Below are 18893 nucleotides of genomic sequence, written 5' to 3'. Positions count from 1 at the left end.
CCAGGATGAACTATTACTGGTATTCAATTAAATTTTGTGCAGACATTCATAGCAAGGATTGGTGATTTCATGACTTTCCATCTAAGGGCACCACGAGGTTGACATTTGTGGTTCAGGGTGAAATGTTTTTACAGCTACTGGATTAGCTACCCAGGCCCCCAGGAGGTGCGCCAATTTTCCTTGTGGCCAAACAGTGGAATTACATCCATCACGTGATGCCATGTGACCCCAAAAATAATTTTCCCCACAGACTAACATTAGGAAAGAGATGTCTGTAAATGAGTGGATACATTTTTTTGAGTGTCACAACCTCCAAGAAATGATTAAAGTTAGCAGATTGCTGAACCAGAAGTAACCAGCTCAGCCAGCAGAGGTCTCTAGTACGCCTGCTCTGTGGGCCACACAGTGCGGAGGCAACGTTATTGTCCGGGTAATTTTATATGCAGCAGTTATTTTCTTATTTTCAGCGACATTTTTGGCCACTGAGCAACTGTAACAGGAATGACCGAGGCCCCACCTCCAACGCTGTACCCAGTTCTCTTTATACATCAATGGGTCTACTGTGAAGATTGGTACGTATCTCATTATCGGTCCCGAGAGGATAATTTCATCTGACTTTGGTGATCCTTGGAGTTCTCCTCTAACGTCACCAGCAGGACACATTTTTCGCATAGTCAGTGAAATATCTTTTCACCCACAAGTTGGATTGGCACAAGTATTTGTACAGGGATTCATGATTCTACGACAATGGATTCTCCAGACTTTGGTATTTCCCTGACCTTTCCTCTAGTTCCACCATGAAGTTGACGTAGTGAAGTAGGCCAAAGAAGGTTTTACAACTATTAGATGGATTGTCAAGAAATTGGATACAGACATGGTTCCCAACATGCTGAATTGTAATAGCTTAGCTTTGATCCCCTGACCCCTCATCCAGCACTAACAGGTCAAAATTTAAATTAAGTTTTAAATACCTTACTAATGACTAAAACTAATGACACTCCCATCAGCTGTACTTGGGTTTAGTACTAATTAGCAAATGTTAGCATGCTGAAAAGCTTTAGTAAGTTGGTGAACATTGCAAACATGTTGCCCAGCATTGTCAGTGTGAGCATGTTGATGAGACTATTTAGGTCTAAATGCTGCTGTGCCGAAGTACAGAGCCGCCAGCATGGTTTTAGACTCTTGCCCGGAGAGATGAAGTTGAATCCTTTCTACAAAGCTCTACTTGGCTCGAGTGTTTTCGCATCTTCCAGGAGGCAACTTGTTGGCCAAATAAAAATCAAACCAATAAGATCGGCAGTTTGATTTTGCAGTGAGATCCACAGTGACTGTCTTTTACAGTGCTGCTGAAATCAAAGCAAGTGACAAACACAGGCGTCATCTGGGAGACGGAGTAAGTCAGAGGGCACTGGGACAGCACAGTCTGCTTCACTTAGCATCACTATCCCTGCAGCTACGCACACACACACACACACACACACACAGATGCTTTCACATGGACACCAGAGTCACTGGTAAGCCTATTACAGCACTCCGTATTACTGTCTATCATCTACATGTTCTTGCGTTTGGCATGTGGAGCAAAGAGGGAGCTGACACACATATGCACAAGATTTTTATCACTACACAATTTACAGGACGTAATTATAATATTGATTCATCACGACCTGCACATCAAAAAAATCCTAAATGGGATGCAGTGATTGGAGATCAAAGTACAGTGGGAAAAAACCCAATATGCTCCTTAAAGAGCTGATCCAGAGCTGATCCAGAGACAGGGGAACAACAATGTAATAGCTGTGTTAACACTCAGCCGCCATGATAACAACATTCACCACAGTCTGGATACACAGAGAAGATCAGTGATGGCAGAGCTGTGAGCTCAACTAAACTCCTCTCATGTAACACACATTTCACTGAACAGCAGTCACATCCGGAGCAATCATCATCTCCAGGAACAAAGCCAAAGTCATGTGCAGTTACAGTATTTAATCCTCTGCTGTAATAAACAGCACGTGTGTTTATTTAAACATGCAAATACCTTCATGCTGCCTGTGCGTTGGTGGATGACTGTATTATGAAGATTCTTATATATTTTTTCCTTTGTAAAAGAAGCACAGCGGGTGTGTGTGTGTGTGTGTGTGTGGCTGCAGACAGTAAGCTAACACACAGTTGGTGAATTGAATGGAGGTTAATCCAATTCCACTGGCTAAGTGTTGCCTTCAAGCACATTTGTATGCAGTGAAACACAGATCACAGATATCCAGAGGTCTCTCCAGAGACGAGAACCAAAGAGGCTTTTCAACTGGGACTAAAATGGGAGGTGTTTGTGCAGCTGCATTCCTATTCAGGGACCGCCTCCTTTAAGTCCACATTTTCATACTTAACACCACAACAAACCTTTCCCATTTCAAATGTTTCTCCAATTGTAGCCCAGAAATGAGTAACAGAGAAATATAACATGACCACGTTGTATTTACCACTTGATTTACGATGATGGGTAAATGCATCATATGTTGTTCGCCATAAAACTCCGCTGCAGGGTGTAAATGATAGAAGCTGGGCATTAACCCAAATATTTGTTTGGAGTGAAATACAGCAGAGGAAAGCTCTCAAACATACATATATGAGCAGGAGTCAATAACTGTCAGCTTGCAGAAATGATGTCTACATAGAGTCCTGTTGCTTGGATCGTCTCGTCGCTCTTCAGACTGTCAGACAGCTAATGTTTATGCTAGTATTTGTTTTGTTAGTGGCACCACTTTAAAGCCTTTGAGACCAATAGTTGTCATGCACAGACACTGTAAGAATAATTATTGGGTTAAGTGAACTCGTCCAATATTTGTTCTCTGTTTGGTGAGTGACTTCATAACGCAACCTCTACTGAATTAGTTATAATTCCCTCCAGCAAACATCATTCAGCTAACTCTTGCTACATTAGCTGCTCTGTTTGAACAATGTTCAGCTGAAAAAAAACATGCATGCAACCATGCTGATCTGTTAAGACATGTGGTGACTTTAACCAGTGGGGAGTAGGGGTGGGCGATATGGCCCTAATCGACCACAAATTACACATTTAAACGGCTCCCAAATACAAAAAAATGTCCCCTGGGATCTATATATATTAATCAACAGGTGATTTCCTTCTTTTAGTAAAATCCTAAATGATTGACTTGTTTTTCCCACCTGGACCTTTATGCTCTGCCTGAGCGGTACGTCACTAAAAGAGTCTGAGAAGTCCGGGGCTGTTCATAAAACATTCAAGACGCCACAGTTTATTCCACACTACTGAAGCTGCTCCTCTTTTTGGAACCACTGCAGGGTCGGTGATAATTTTGCTTTCAGCTATGCTTGTTGTTGCAGTCGGTAACAGTATGACGATGATGTCAACAAGTTGAAATATTGTCACAATATGAATTTTTTATATCATATTAAAAATTCTACTTGCATTATCATGAAAGAGATGATATGTTACATCCCTAATGGTGAGTACAAAAAAGTATAAATGGATATTTTTGAGTTATGAGTGGAGGAAATGACTGTTAGCTGCTAAGCTAATGTATGCAATGTAAAAGTGCTCAAGCTAATAATGCGTGACTAGCAAAAAACAACTATGAAACTTGCCAGACATTATTGGACCGAATATTATACTATTGTTAAATGTTCTTGTTTTTAAGTCATGTTTTATTTGCGTTAGTGGAGTCAGTTTAAAGTAAACTTACAATTTATTTATAATTTACAATTATTTACCTGTTTGTTAGGGCCGAAAGCAAAAAACAAACCTCTGTAACCATATCGATCGCAGGCCCCTTTGAATCAAAATCACATCATGGCAGACTTTGCCATATCATCAAATATCAAGTCATTATCCAAAGAATCAATATAATACTGGCTCATGATGAGACTAGTGATTTACACCCCTGCTGATGAGGTGTCAGAAGACGCCCCTGTCGCTCCTCCTCCTGTAATTTCACTTCAGTCACATCACATCACTGTCTGTCTGTCTGTCACAGCGCTGCCGCTCTCCCTCCATCATTTGTTTTCTTTTATCACTGCCCTCTCTCCGTCTCTTCACCTTTTCACCTGCTGAAGATCGATACCTGCTAATGCACCGAGCCTCTACTCTTCCTCTCATGTTTTATGACATCAAGTAATGACTGGCCCCTTTAAGAGAGCCCTGGCCCCTGTTGCTAGGAGACGAGGGGCTCAGTGACGATAAGGAGGCTGAGGAGTTACCGCTGCCCCGAAGCTGCTATGATGCTCGGCACTCGTCCAATCAGAACAGCCCAAGCAGGGCAATCACACACCAACAGGTCAAATATAACCATGTTGGAGAAGGCTGGAAATGTTAAATCACCCAAAATCGACTGCTGGGCTCCTTCAAGTGGGAAAAAATACAGCTAATACAGTCAGAGAGGAGTCCAAGAAGACACAAAATAAAGCCAAGATCTGGTGGAGATTTGCTCCTTTCACAGAGTATCAAATATCTGAATTATAAATACTGTAAAACTTTTAAACAAATCTGAAGGCACAGGCCTATATGTCAAATAAACTGTCCTTTGTTGTTGTATTATTTGAAGTTTTGGTTTTATGCTACTGTAAATTAAATATTTCCAGTTATAATTGTAAAATATTGCTAAAATTTTGAGATTCTTATCTTTGTTTATAACTGTAAAAAATCTGGGACTGTGTTTTTACCTTGCGTATCGATCAAAATGTTGACCCACTGCATCTGGAATGACCCCAATCACTATTAGCCAAGAACAGTGGATAAAATATTACCAAAAATACTGCCAACACAGTCTCACAGAAATATAGAAAATGGACAAGACCTCTTAACAATACGCTTTGTGGTGGTGGGCACAAATGTGTTAAAATTATGTGCTGGCAACACGAACAAAAGCCAATCCAAAGTCTATTGAAAGCAGCTGCAGTTTCAATTATGTCATTAACGTGGTTAACGTTCTAAGACTGTCGCAGTTTGGTCAGGTTTAGGGTGAGTTAAAGTACTTGGTTAGGTTAAGAGAACAAAATATATTTGGTTAAGTTTAGGAAAAGTGCTTCCGATTAAAACAACTGTAAATGTGATGTAAATATACGTACTTTCCGTAGTTATGTAAATGAAATACATAAAGCACATTACTTAAAGGAGAAGTCCGGTATTTTGCACTTTCAGCCCCATTTCTGGGTTGTTTATGATGAAATAGAGTGGTTAAGACCAAAATAGCAACGATTGCTAATTTTGGGAGAATTTGGCTTTCCCCTGCCTGGCTTAACACTGCTGCCTATGGCCATGTGTGAACCTGTCCTAAAACCACCCTAAACATTTGTTTTCAAAGCCATGAAACTCACCGAGTGGTCAGTGGTGTTCGTTGATGTTCTGACATAAAAATCGTAGCAAACTGTGGTTTCCGTGATGATTTATTTGACATTTTGTCTAATCCATTGATTTTCTATAGAAAGGAAGGTAGTTATCCGCCACCCGAAAAGGAAAGGGGGTTGTTTACGACGGTTGTAGTCACTGTAGTCTTTAGCTCAGTGAAAGTGCCGGCTCGACTGTGCTGTGTGCGCTCCTGGAGGAAGAACGAGAACGAACGAAAAAGTTTTGTAATAAGTTTTAAACAACTGCACAATGTTTCCGACTTCCGTTTAAGTAAATATGCTGAACCACTGCGATGGATTCAGAGTTTGCAGTGACGCCAATTATGTTCCGCCTCGTTAGTTCACCACGCCGACCGTTTAACCTGGCAACAACTGCAGCTGGCTCAAACGTGGTTGGTCAATATCAAGCGGAGTACAAACAGCCTACAACCGGAAACCAGGGCTCTTCCGCTCTTCTTCCGGAGGCAAGATCTCTGGGGTTTGCCCACAGACTCTACATTCACTGAATGTAGAGTCTGTATATAGAGACTACTCGCTTGTAAACAACCTTCGCAGTACGATGCCTTTGAACACGACGCCAACCTTCTTCTGCGCAGTACGATGCCTTTGAACACGACGCCAACCTTCTTCTGCTTCTTCTCTGTGTCCCATTACATTGCAATGGTTTCCTGCCGGGTGGCGACACCCATGTAACGGAGCGTTATCGCCATCAAGTGGGCTGGAGTGTATAACACGCACACGGGTGTGAGGCAGCTGAAAAAATAGTTCCACAATCCAGATGAAGAGCGAAAACACGGATGGAAACCACAGTTTGCTACGATTTTTATGTCAGAACATCAACGAACACCACTGACCACTCGGTGAGTTTCATGGCTTTGAAAACAAATGTTTAGGGTGGTTTTAGGACAGGTTCACACATGGCCATAGGCAGCAGTGTTAAGCCAGGCAGGGGAAAGCCAAATTCTCCGAAAATGAGCAATCATCACTATTTTGGTCTTAGCCACTCTATTTCATCATAAACAACCCAGAAATGGGGCTCAAAGTGCAAAATACCGGACTTCTCCTTTAAGGACTTTGCACAGTAAGGTAATTTTTGATTTTTTTCAATAACTGTGGCTTCATGTGGTGTCCATCAGGTTTGTCTGAAGCTTTTGTCCCTCATTAAACTTCTCAGATCAGGTTCAATTTTAGCTCTTTTTCGCACCTGTCAGAGCCTTTAGAGACGATTGACCAAGACTCAAGTGAAGAAAATGTGGCAGCGGGACACAGCTGCGACAAGACAGAGGAACGGGGTGCACAGAATCAATTGATATTACTGTTGCTAATTGTTTTTCATCAGTTGAATTACTTGCTAACAAATAACCATGACAATTACATTAAGTGATATGTGACATGTTAATATGTTTTCAACTTGCTCCGCTGCCTTTGAGTGGCCACAACAAATAAACAACAACTTTAAACAAACCCATGCTAACCACAACAAAGAAACAAATATGTAAACAGCAGATAATATTGTTGCTCATCAAAGAGATCACTCCAGTACACAGGAGGCTGCTGTCCATGGAAATGCATCAACAGCAATCTTGTACATATCAGTAAACACCAACATGATAGTGGAAGCTGCTGGATGAGAAACACAAAGAGCTTCTCTTGTTTCTGTTTGTGTTGATGAGCCAGCTTCCTCTCTGCTGTTACCATGTGTGGCTGACATGACGTGAGCAGTATCCATGGGGGCAGTGTGTATCCGTGTGTGTGTGTGTGTGTGTGTGTGTGTGTGTGTGTGTGCTGTGTTGAATGTATTTTCAGCTCTGACACATGGGGTAGGTGAGAGAAACACTGTTGCCATGGAAATAGGTCTCCTTCTCCTCGTGTAAGTGTTTTGCTGGCCCCGCTCTTCCTCTCCCTCCCTCTGTATATCTCCCTCCCTCTTCCTATCTGGGTTAATGAGATCTGTTTTTACTGATGTGTATTGATGTAGTTAAGCACTGTTAATAAAGTGCATGAAAGAGTTAAATAAATTATATCTGCTCTACTGGCACAAAGAAAAATACTCCCACAGCCATTGAGTACATGGCTTATATATGTCTATAGTGATAATCTCTATATAGATTTGTTATAGATTTATGAATACAAAAACACCCCTCTTCCCCTAATCTGAATTAAATATGATGAGTTTACATTGACAAACACTGTTTTTCAGAATCAGAAAATAAAGAAAAAGAAACTCCAATTAGGGCTGCTGTAATAACCGTATTGCAGTACTGCGCTATTGACAAGCCAGTCACAGGAAATGGCGAGCAACTTCCCAACCGCTACATTTTTTTTTCTTTTTTGTGATGGGACTGTCACATAATGAAACTCTGCTATGTCACCACGAAACGGCAGCAGTGTGAAGAGGCGTTGAGCGCCTATTTTGTGCTAAGTTTGTGCTGTTTTTTCAAGAGTTGAAAAGTATTCAGCTTTGGGTAAAATGCTGTCACTGTCACTTTTCACTCATCCAATCACAGTGGAGAGGGGGCGGGACAAATACAACAAAGACCAATGCTGTGTCTCAAATCGCGTACTTCTGTACTTACACAAGTATGGAACAATGCAGTGCACTCAAAACGGTCAAGAAGTTGAATGTGGAACTATGGACACTTCTCGCCCTCAATGGTCGCCATCTTGGCTACGTAGTGGAAGGGGAGGGACCACTTTTCAAACTGGAAATGGTGCGACCATGAACGTCACTGTATTGTACAAATACATGTGTTTTTTGCACTAAGCACCACTATACTGTTGTTGGGTATAAGCAAGCAGTATGTTTACTGGGTTAATTTAGCAGTCTGTAATGATTTGGTACCGCGAACGATAACGCAAATGCTAACACTAGTTTGCTAACTAGCTAATTTGCGGTCGTCATTTCCGGTAAGTGCACAACAGCTGTGTTTGGTTTGAGACAACACTACCCTGTCGAAGTTAGCGCACTACGCCAATGAGTACATAGTGCACATAGTATACTACATGGAAGTGTACTAACAGAAGTATGTGATTTGAGACACAGCACAGCTGTCACATTAGTACTGATCCCACACGGAGCAGTGGGTCTGCCCTCTCTCTTGTTACCTGCTGCATCCCTCCCTTCATCCAGAGCAGGTACTCTGCCTTTTGCCGCCATTTTTACTTACATAAATATTCCGTATCATAGCAACCAGATGCAACCAAAGCGTCTCGGGTGAAAAAAAAAAAACACGCCTGATTGACCTTCTATGTTTTGTACTTAAAAATTAGCATACATTTGTTCGAAAACTGTGTCATCTTTATCATTTAAAATGAGCAACATACGGACTCATAGCCTAACAGTAAAGCTTTATTTACAGAGCACTAATATCAGGATGAATTAAGCAATTTGCAAAAACAACAATATCATGCTGTTGACTCACCCTTAATCACCGTAGGCTCCATCACTACGACAACCCTAACTCCAATGTTTCAAATGTTAAAAGTAAATAAATAAAGAGCATGTATACTTTATGCATACCTCATATTTGATATATTACAAATATTTGATATATTACAAATCAAGACAGTTATTATGTTGCTTTGAATAACTTGTATTTATGCTGATTTATTATGATGGACAACATATAAAACTGGCAGGAAACAACCTCAGATATCACCCCGATGAATGCAAGACTTTCTCAAACCGCACAGTCAATAAGACGTCATGCAGGATTTTATGATCTTGATTAATATCAAGACGTTGTTGTGTCTCGTTTAAGTAGATCTAACGTTTGATTTTTTTTCTGAACTGATTTTTACAGTACATGCATTCATGTCTCCCTGTCTAATAATGTGGGACAATAGAGGGCAGTCTAGACAGAGTCACAAGCATCTGTGTGCGTAGATGCAACACTGTGGTTATGTGTGTGTTTCCACGGTCACTTAATGTAATAGCCCATTCTGTCTGACCCCACCCAGACATGTGACTTTTGCAACCATTTGCACATGACAAATGAGTGCTAATCAAATCCATTCACCCTGACACACATGCATGGAGGCACCCCACTCTCAATCTAAAACACACACACTCATGCACACACACTCACAGAGGCTGTGATAACGCATGTTGTCATTTCATGTCTCTGGGGAACACCAAACCTCTTTATGCTTCATTCTGGACTTGAGCTGCTCCACATTAACCCTTGACTCGTTACTGTGCACGGCCATGTGCTCACTAATTCAGATACATTTGGAAGTCCATCTTTTTCTCTGTGTTTGGAGCTTCTGTCCACAAAACAAATGATCCTGCTCATCCAGGAACTAAACCACAGACCTAAAAGCTCTTTTAGCAAAATCATGTTCGTGTTTGCGCCAAATCTGAGGATCTGCAAAGATTATGCTAATTAGACCGATCAAAAAGCAACAGCTTTGTTTGAGAACACAGAATGGTTCCTATTTATCTTCTTCATAATTTACTGTTGTGACACTATATGATTCTAACTGATGCTGGACACTGGTTATGAACAGAACTGGAAATGGAAAATACCAGAAAGGATCTGGTGCAGAGTGGCTCAGTGTTTCAGGATGTTTTTCTCCTCAAGGCTGCAACAGAAATTAAACACTTAGCAGATAAAGTTACTTTTCATTGCAGCCGATCTTTCTAGCTTTTATTACATCTACTTCCTACACTTTATTTTGTCAATAGAAGACAACAAAAAAACAATTCCCACTGCTAGTCTTGACTACTGACACGACTGGCAACTGTGCTTGCTAACTTTGTGAATAAATCTTGGACACGAGCTGTTTCATCACTGAGTTTGAGTTTGACCTGCCTGACCTGTAAAGTTCAGCTCTGCTAGCCTCTCCACAGTCATTCATTATCTATAGGAAAGTCCTACCCCTGAAGCAGGGACTTTTTGGGACTACAAACTGAAGCTGCTTTCATGCTGCCATGCAGTAACTCATTGCCTCCAGTCATTTCAATGAGGGAAAGGCTGCAGAGGTGGTTTCCAATACAGCGGTAGGATTATGAAGCAGGTGCTGCCCAAGTGCTGAGTGAACTGTGTTCAACTTCTGGCGGTTGCCACCTGGCTTTGGCCAATCAAATAGCGGGCATTGTGGAAGCAAAAAGAAGACGAGATGGAGGAGTTGATAATGTTGGGGCCTGAATACCCAGAGATGACACAATGCTAGCACCTTATAGAAACAACAAGAACAAAAACATGGCCTGGGAAAACACTTCCACCAAACTTCAGATGACTGTCCAAATATGTATCCTTGGTAACTGCTGTGATTTCTGTTGTCCTGCTACAGCATGCAGCTACAAACTAGCTTGATTCTGCCAGTGTTCACTGCAGCACATGCCTGTCATTACAGCTGTTGACCAAAGTGGCAGCTGCTGCTTTTAAAAACACTTAATGGGGGAATGCTCCTGCAGGTAGGTGGTTGTCAGGGTGGTTACAGCACAGCTGTGTGAAAGCAGCTTCAATTTGGAACCTGGGTCCTCAATTCAAGATGCAAGTCAAGATTATGTCCTAAAAAGATCCTGCAGATAAACTCCTGCAATGAAAAGGAGGTACAAGCCAACAAAGTTTAGTTCTGCAAAAATTAACAGGAGCTACAAAAGATGTCCGTCTGTTTCTTGTGGAAGCACGTGCGTCAGAAGAGCCACCATGGGGAAAATAACAAAGACAACATTGTGCTGATGAGGATCCTTTTCTGACTTAAATGTTGTCTGTTAGTAAATAATGTTTGTGAGCCTTAGACAGCAGGATTTTGTCTTCATCCTGCATGCTGGATGGAGACGAAATCTGTGGATGACACTTCCTGTGGATAAAATGGGGGTAAAGTTCTTGAGCTCTTAAAAACATTTTCTTTGGAACATGATTGAAGGATGGCGGCAATGCATAGGAGAAGGTAATATGCCCGATGAGGTTCGGATTAAAGGAGTACGGAAAGGCCAGGGGAGGACAGTTGTCTCCGTGGAGTCCATTACTTCCTGGTTATGGACACCTCAAAACGCACTATCCCACTTATACTATGGTCACTTGCCAAACAAAAAAAAAAACATTGGGCCTCATTCACAAACAGTTCGTACGCACAAATCTGTGCTTAAACTGTGCGTACGATCGTTTGACGCACAAATCCGGGATTCATCAATATTTTCTTACCCGAATTTGTTCTTACTCTGCGAACAAATTTAGAACTGCCTCAGACCATGCGTACGCACAAATGAGGAAGGCCGAACTGACTTAGAAAATGCAAACACATACCTTTTAAGTACATGCAAAGTCTATAAAACCACATTCATTAAAAAGAGATTTAATTAACATTTTTTAAATCATTAATTTACTAATATATTGGCCAAATGTATTAAATAACCATGAAATTGACACACGTTCACCCTCATCATTGTGACAATTAAAATATTAACGACAACATGAACAGAAAAAATAGCACTCCATTAACGTGCAGATGATCTGTAATGCCGACTGCCATATCCTTAAGGCTGTGGCCCGCTGGCCAGGAGGCACCCACGACTCATTTATTTTGCAAAACAGTACAGTGGGAATGCGTTTGGAGGCAGGGGCTGTGAGAAGTGGATGGCTTGTTGGTGAGCATCTTTTGTTCTAGTCTTTTATTTCAATTGTTTTAAGTTAGTATTTTCAGTAAGTCTCTATTCCGTTAATGTTAAAATGTTATATTGTTTGGGTGACCGGGCATATGGCCTTAAAACATGGCTGATGACACCATACGCAAACCCTGAAACCCCTCAAGAGGTGCGCTATAATAACATACATGCCCACACACGCGCCGTAGAGCGCACTTTTGGCGTGCTTAAGGGCCGTTGGATGTGTTTGGATCAGATACGGCCGGTGGCAAACTACTTTTATTCCCCTGAGAAGTGTGCAAGATCATCCTGGCATGCTGTGTCCTCCACAATCTTGCAATGACCCATGGCATTCCTGTAAGACCCGGCGCCATCGCTTCTAACAAACTGTGAAATTTACTACTTCTCTCCTCGCGTAACCGCTTCCTTCATTCATGAATCAACTCTAGGCAAGTGGCTTCCTTATATGGAGAAATTGGGGCGTGGCAGTATGCTAATCACAAATTGCGAGCACGCGCCTGTCAATTCAGAATGATTCTGATTCACACACATACGCAAGGTGGTGAGAACAAAATTGGCCGGTGCGCAGGTGTCATGCATCCCACGGTGATTTTGCGTATGCACTTATTTTGTGCGCAAAGTAAGAACATTTCCACGCACATATTAGTGAATGAGGCCCATTGAGACCATTTATATATTCACACTTTTTGCAATCAAAATCCAAAGGTTTTTATTGACAAGCCATAACTTGGTTTTCCTGGTAACACCTAAGGGTTTTGACTAATACCTGGAAACACCGTCCACTACTTCAGTAAATAAAACGAACCCTAGAAACGACCAAGCATTGGGAGATATTCCTGGTGCGCTCAGCTTATAGAAACTTTCAGCTCGGCTATGAGCCAGAAAGCTTATGTTATGGGCTAGCAAGATTCAAAATTAATGACACTGCATACAGTTGACCAATGGCAACGTATTTGACAGTACGTTAAACAGAGCTAGACTAGCTTGCTACACAAATCAATATCACAATTTTCGCTAACAAATGAGAGTGATACGACGTGGGTGTGGCATTAATTAAGAACAATGAACAGAGAGTTTCACTGGAGCTGCTTTGTTGGTGTCCATTATTGGACATTCATGGACAACCTGCAGCCAATCAGGATCAAATATCAACGTAGACCATGGTATAAAGTGCTGTGAATATTCTGTGAAAATGCCGATGTGATTGGAGCCATGTTTGACCTGTAACAGCATTCATAAAATGGCTGCATCAGGTTGGATATGCCCTCTGACCCCTATCTATAATCTCCCAGACACACACACACACACACACACACACACACACACACACACACACGTACACACACACACCCGCTGAGGCAGACACCACGCCCGTCTGGGGTGAGTGAAGCTCCTTCCATGTGACCGTCCATTATTAATGAGACAAGATGTATCCTGGGACTCCCCTGGGACGATGAGCTCAATAATGAGGTCACCACTCTGTGTGTGGACATACAGTGAGGCCTCTGCATGAAGTGCTCACAACCCCCCTGACGTCCTGCAGCTGCACCGCCTACTCATACATTTATAAACAGGCCGCGCCTCCGTCAGACACAGTGCACCTTTCACTGGAAAGCAAAGACAAAGATGCAGCTCTCAGATCTGTGGTGACAGAAGCAGAAAGAACATCAGCTGATTCATTCACTGATCTTCATCTGTAGTTTCCAATTCTAAAGAATCTGAGAGCAACTGTTTGTTTTCATAAAACACAAACTCCGAAAACCCAAGAGAAAGAGAAAAAGAAACTCACAGAAACACAGAGCACCTGATGGTTGTGTGTTTGTGTTCACCTGATGAATCAAAGTCCAACATTGATTCTACGTTTAGCTGCAGTTTGGTCGACACACTTGAGTGGGTTTATTTGATTTTTATGTGTGTCACGTGAACAGTACGTAGCCAAACCAAGTATGTGATCAAATGTTAACATCTGAAATACTGCTCGGTTAGCAGATGTTACAAAACTGAATGAAAACAGCAGCATTTAAAAAATAAACACTGTGACATCATTTGTTTTGGCTTTTGACTTTTACTGCAAGCTCCTCCATCTAGTATGGATTAAACACTAATGACACAAACAGTCATTTAGCATATTCTGGGATGTGATGTCAGCATTACGTTTAACAATTTATAATATCGTGGCAGAATAAGAGCACTAGATTAACAGGGCAGCAACATCCTGCAGGAGTATCAGAGGAGCTCACAATCTAGACTTTTTTACAGAATCTCATTACAAGGCTTCTGTAATATCTATTTTTTCATACATTCCTGAAATTTCACTGGGGTACACTGTATATGATGGTATTTGTGTGCAGTACTACCTAACACCTAACACCCCAAGTCCCCCGACCGCTGACTTTGCTATGTTCTGCAAGCTGTCTTACCCAACATCTGCAAAATGTCAAGATATTAACATCCATACAACATGAGATTTTAACCTTGTAACCTTGACAATAATATCGTCAACACAATTTTCATTACAACGAAACTTTAACGTCTGTCCAATAAAAGAATCAAATGACTTCCTGATGTCAAATTGATTTGCGGTGCCTGCTGAACTCTCTCTTTCATCAAACTAAGAATAGCTTAATTGCCTTGTTAACTCATCTTAAAATACACTTCATTCAGACTAAACAGAAACACCAAAAGTATCTCAGGCCCTGATCAGGCAATCACACCCTTACACTAACCTTCCAGTGTAATCAATCTTTTTTGTTTCTTTGTTTGTTAGTTTGTTGGGCACAGGGAAACAGAGATCTGTGTGGGTACATGAGACTCTAAAAAAGAGGTTGGATCACAGGGAGTACCACCAGTTTATCCTCCATTGTTTACCAATTGTAAACTTGTTGTCGTGACCACCACAGAAGGCCCGCCTCTCAAATCATCCAGTTGAATCCGCTTACACGTCTGGAACCTCCCGTCTACAACAGGCTTGAGACGAGCCCTCGTTGAGGACTTGGCTCCGATTCTGGAGTTACTCTCTTATCCTGAAGCCTCCTTAAGAAATCTGATCCGTTTGATTCGGCGGTGGGAACCTCTTGCGACCAAATGCCTTTGCTGATGTCAACCCCAGCAGGATTCAAACCCTGGACATTCCGCATGGAAGACGAGTGCTCTAACCAAATTGGAAAATGGGAAAAAGATGATGAAAAAAAAGATGATGTGCTGCATTTTTCTGCTCTGAGTTGAAGTTTTTTCAACTTGAGTTCAGAGCGCTCCAGTAAAAACACCAGGCGCCTTGAGCGCAGAAACGCCAGGTGCGCTGCAACGCAAATGACACAAGCAAATAGCTTAATTCTACCAATGTAAAAACGTGCCTCCAGCTGCTTAAACACTTTCTGTGCGACTGGGGCCTCAGTTATTCTTCTTAGTCATTTAATTAGTCCAACAGTCACCAACTCCGCTTAGGTCAAAATAAACCCTTAATTCACCGAGTTAGATGTAAACACATGCAGTTTTTGCCACGGTCTCTGCCATTGCTGGCCAGCTGTTAACAGTCGCCATGTTTCTCAGCTGTTCCCCCAGTACAGACTGCCCTCCGGTGGCACATGATGTGCACTACATACAATACAGCATCTCCGTATGAGTTTTACAGAAAGAGGAGCATCTGTAATTTTGACGGTACTGAAAATCATGCTGGATCTTTAAATACTGTGGTATACTGTGATACTATGAAACTGTCCATCATCCACCTGCTGGCTTCACTTCACCACAGAGGGGATTCTGTCTGTCTACTATCTTTATCATGTAATGATGATGCTTCACGTTAGTGGAGTCAAATGTCTTTCTCTAACACTACCTCATTAAATATTGTTACACATTTCCAAAATACGTCAGACATGCGTCACCAGTTGTTTATACGTTCAGAACTTTGCAATGGTATCTTTTATGATTCATCGAGACTCCCAGTGTGACTGTGAGCCTTCCGGTTTCACTGTGTGTACATCCCACGCCACAGTGGGCACTGGAATAAAATCGACGAATCCATTACAAAAACATTTGTTGCTTTTTCTGTATAATCCTCACGCAGCCTCCTCGAAAACTATTTCCATCCAGTCAATTTTAGTATGGTCTTCTTTTTTTAAATTTGTAATCAGTTATTGAATTTGTTGTGTTTTATCAAACACTCTTTATTTACAGTTTCACAGTCGGCTCCAGCAAAATACCTGCTCCTATTTTCCAACCTCTTGTGTGTTTAGTTCAGTGCATAGCTGTGTGCCTTCAGGCAGTGAGTGCACACGACTGAGATACTGTCTGTGCGTGACAAGCAACAAAACTAACACAGGGAGACACACCACAGTCAACAAACAGGCAAAATGACATGAGACTGAGAGATGGAGGGGAAACACATTATTGAGACCAACCAGCAGAGCCTGCTCTTTCCCTACAAAGCCATGTGACAAACCCCTCAGCTGAAACATCCCCTACACTTTCGACACACACACACACACACACACACACACACACACACACATACACACAAGCTGAGCTGAGCAGTGTGTTTCATGTCCTGAGAGTGACAGCACTCAATGACGTGTGGTTTGTCACTGATGTCGCTGTCAGAAAAGTCTCATGTTTGCCTGTCAAGGAGCCATTTTGGATTCTGATCTCTGTGAGTCCCCTGCAAGGGATGAGTCATCAATGTCCACACACACAAACACACACACACACACCTCCAGCAGAAAGCTCTCACATTCAATAATCTGGGCTATAATTAGCCCCCTGGAAAGGAAGACAAGAAAAAGCACAGAGAGAGAGAAATGGCTTTTCAGCCTAAAAATATTCCCACTACTCTGAAATATCGGAGCAATTTTCTCATGTCAGGTCACAGCCTCACTAAAACAATCAAACAGGAGACACAGAAGAAATATTCTCTTATCTGCTCGGATAAATGGCACTAAAAAAGGCCCCTCGACCCTCCTGTTGCCTTGGTTACAGTAGCAGAGCTGAATGGAGGAGGAGGTGATGAGTGTTTCACTGGGAACAGAGCCGGAGAGATCTGACAGAATAATAAATCTACCTCTGCTTATTTTCTCCCTCTGTACCACTCCACATCTCCCTCTCTCATAGTAGCACTTCACACTCGCTCCAGTTTTCATTAATGACCCGCTCATATCCGTGCCAGTAAAAACCAGGGTGCCAGTGGGCCCGTGGCGCCGAAAACTTTCCTCAGCAAAAAAAAAAAAAAAAAAAGCAAAGTTTCATTCGACTTGAACAAACAGTAAACAGCTCAGAGTGAATTATTCAGAAAAGCAGGATGCAGCGGGGCAATCACGTGTGATCAGACTCAAGGTTTCTACAGCCGCCGTCTCTGCCTCTGACCTCTTTCCTCTGCTGGCAGGAAGCTGAATGTTGCAGCTGGTTGAGACAAAATGCCACGAAAAATTCATGACATGAGCGCAAGCATTAAAAAATGGAGATCATGTGTTTGCCTCATTATTCTTAAAATAATCTGGGAAATTACTGTTGTACATTTTAACCCTGGAACTCCATAGAAATGATCCGCCAGTGCCCACATTGGTGTTTTTGCTGATTGTGATGTCATTTTTTTGGAGCATCTTTAAAAGCTTCATATCCCTAACATCTGTACAGCTTAAGCTGAAAGGCTATTTAAGTCAATAAAGCATGATAGTTGATAAAAGTATTGAAATTGTGTAATAAAAAAAAAATACAAAAACATGTTTTCGTCATGTTTTAACAAAATAAAGACACAAAACTAATCCAAAAGATTTATAATGCAGAGGCATAATTAAATATTTCTCTATGAGTTATTTGAACTGTGTACATTATATAATTTTTGAGATATGCTCATTTTTATGTGCAGATTGCAAAGGTGTTGTGAGAGACTCATACATTCATTCCCTTCATGTTTTCGCCTGGTTTTGCACCACTCGTAACGTAGCGTAATGATGTCATCATGAGCGTACAAGGTAATGACACAGAAGGCAGGAGCCTCAGCTTTCTGCTGCAAAAAGAATGAATGTTCCGGCTATTACGATCTCCTGCAGCCATTATGAAATAACAACGTAACTATTAAGGAGCTTACACATGATTGCCGATTTGCAGACGCCGCAGCGCTCGCTGTCGGCTTGACCCAACGCTGATCATCTCCATCTTGCAGTCGGATCTTTCAATTATTCCGCGCCCCGTCTCCACCGCCGCCCCCCCCCGACTGCGTTCTACTGTAAAATCATTGGCTCTTCACAGAAAGGTCAGCGTCAAACGGGGTCGCAGTTCAACAAAATTGAACAAAATGTGTCAAAACGCCAGTGAAGCCCACAACACGACGGCGAAGACGAAAAGTACCCCGACGTCAGCGTTAACGCCAGCTTCCATAGGAAAACAATGGCACAGTGGGCATCAAGAGATTTTTAACGCTGGTCATGTGCAAGCGCCTTTAGGGGTGGGAATCACAACAGGATCCACGATACAATATTTTATCACTTCAGCCATTTTGTTTTGCAGCAGCAAAATGTATTTAGTGGACCGAAAAAGCAATTGATGATATTATTTTATACAACAGTTAGTTCCGACCGAGTAATTTGATTGGACGAGAGGCATTCCGTGAGTGCTGATATAGAGTATAACATCACTGGGACTTGTAACAGTAAAATCACTCCGCTCACAGGTGTTATAAATATAAATACAACCCTTAATTAACCAACTGTCACACTCGCTACACTGACGCAAACTAACACTATAGCGTTACACCAAGAAGATGGATATTTTCCCCAAAATTACATTTGAATTAAATTATGAGTGGTCGTCAGGAGAGGACGAGGAAAAGGAAAGCCAGGACTGTTCTGTGCAGACCTCCAGGTGTGTTTGAATCCAGCCGTGCCAACATCCAGGTTTGCCAACG

The 18893-nt window shown here is 41.9% G+C and overlaps 1 protein-coding gene across 3 annotated transcripts in view; it reads right to left on the bottom strand.

Annotated features, from left to right (window-relative positions):
* Positions 1 to 18893, bottom strand: part of mapk8ip1b (mitogen-activated protein kinase 8 interacting protein 1b) — an 80309-nt gene that overhangs the window by 35974 nt on the left and 25442 nt on the right. The window contains exon 1 of one of the 3 annotated variants that reach the window (XM_050046285.1): positions 5353 to 5752. The exons of the other annotated variants lie outside the window; for them this stretch is intronic. The gene's annotated coding sequence lies outside the window, so the exon portion shown is untranslated. Of the gene's footprint in view, positions 1 to 5352; positions 5753 to 18893 lie in introns of those variants that run through there. 3 annotated transcript variants of the gene reach the window in all.

Source organism: Epinephelus moara, chromosome 1, assembly GCF_006386435.1.
Source record: "Epinephelus moara isolate mb chromosome 1, YSFRI_EMoa_1.0, whole genome shotgun sequence".
In the NCBI taxonomy this organism is placed as follows: domain Eukaryota; kingdom Metazoa; phylum Chordata; class Actinopteri; order Perciformes; family Serranidae; genus Epinephelus; species Epinephelus moara.
This window is presented reverse-complemented; position numbering and strand designations above follow the sequence as displayed.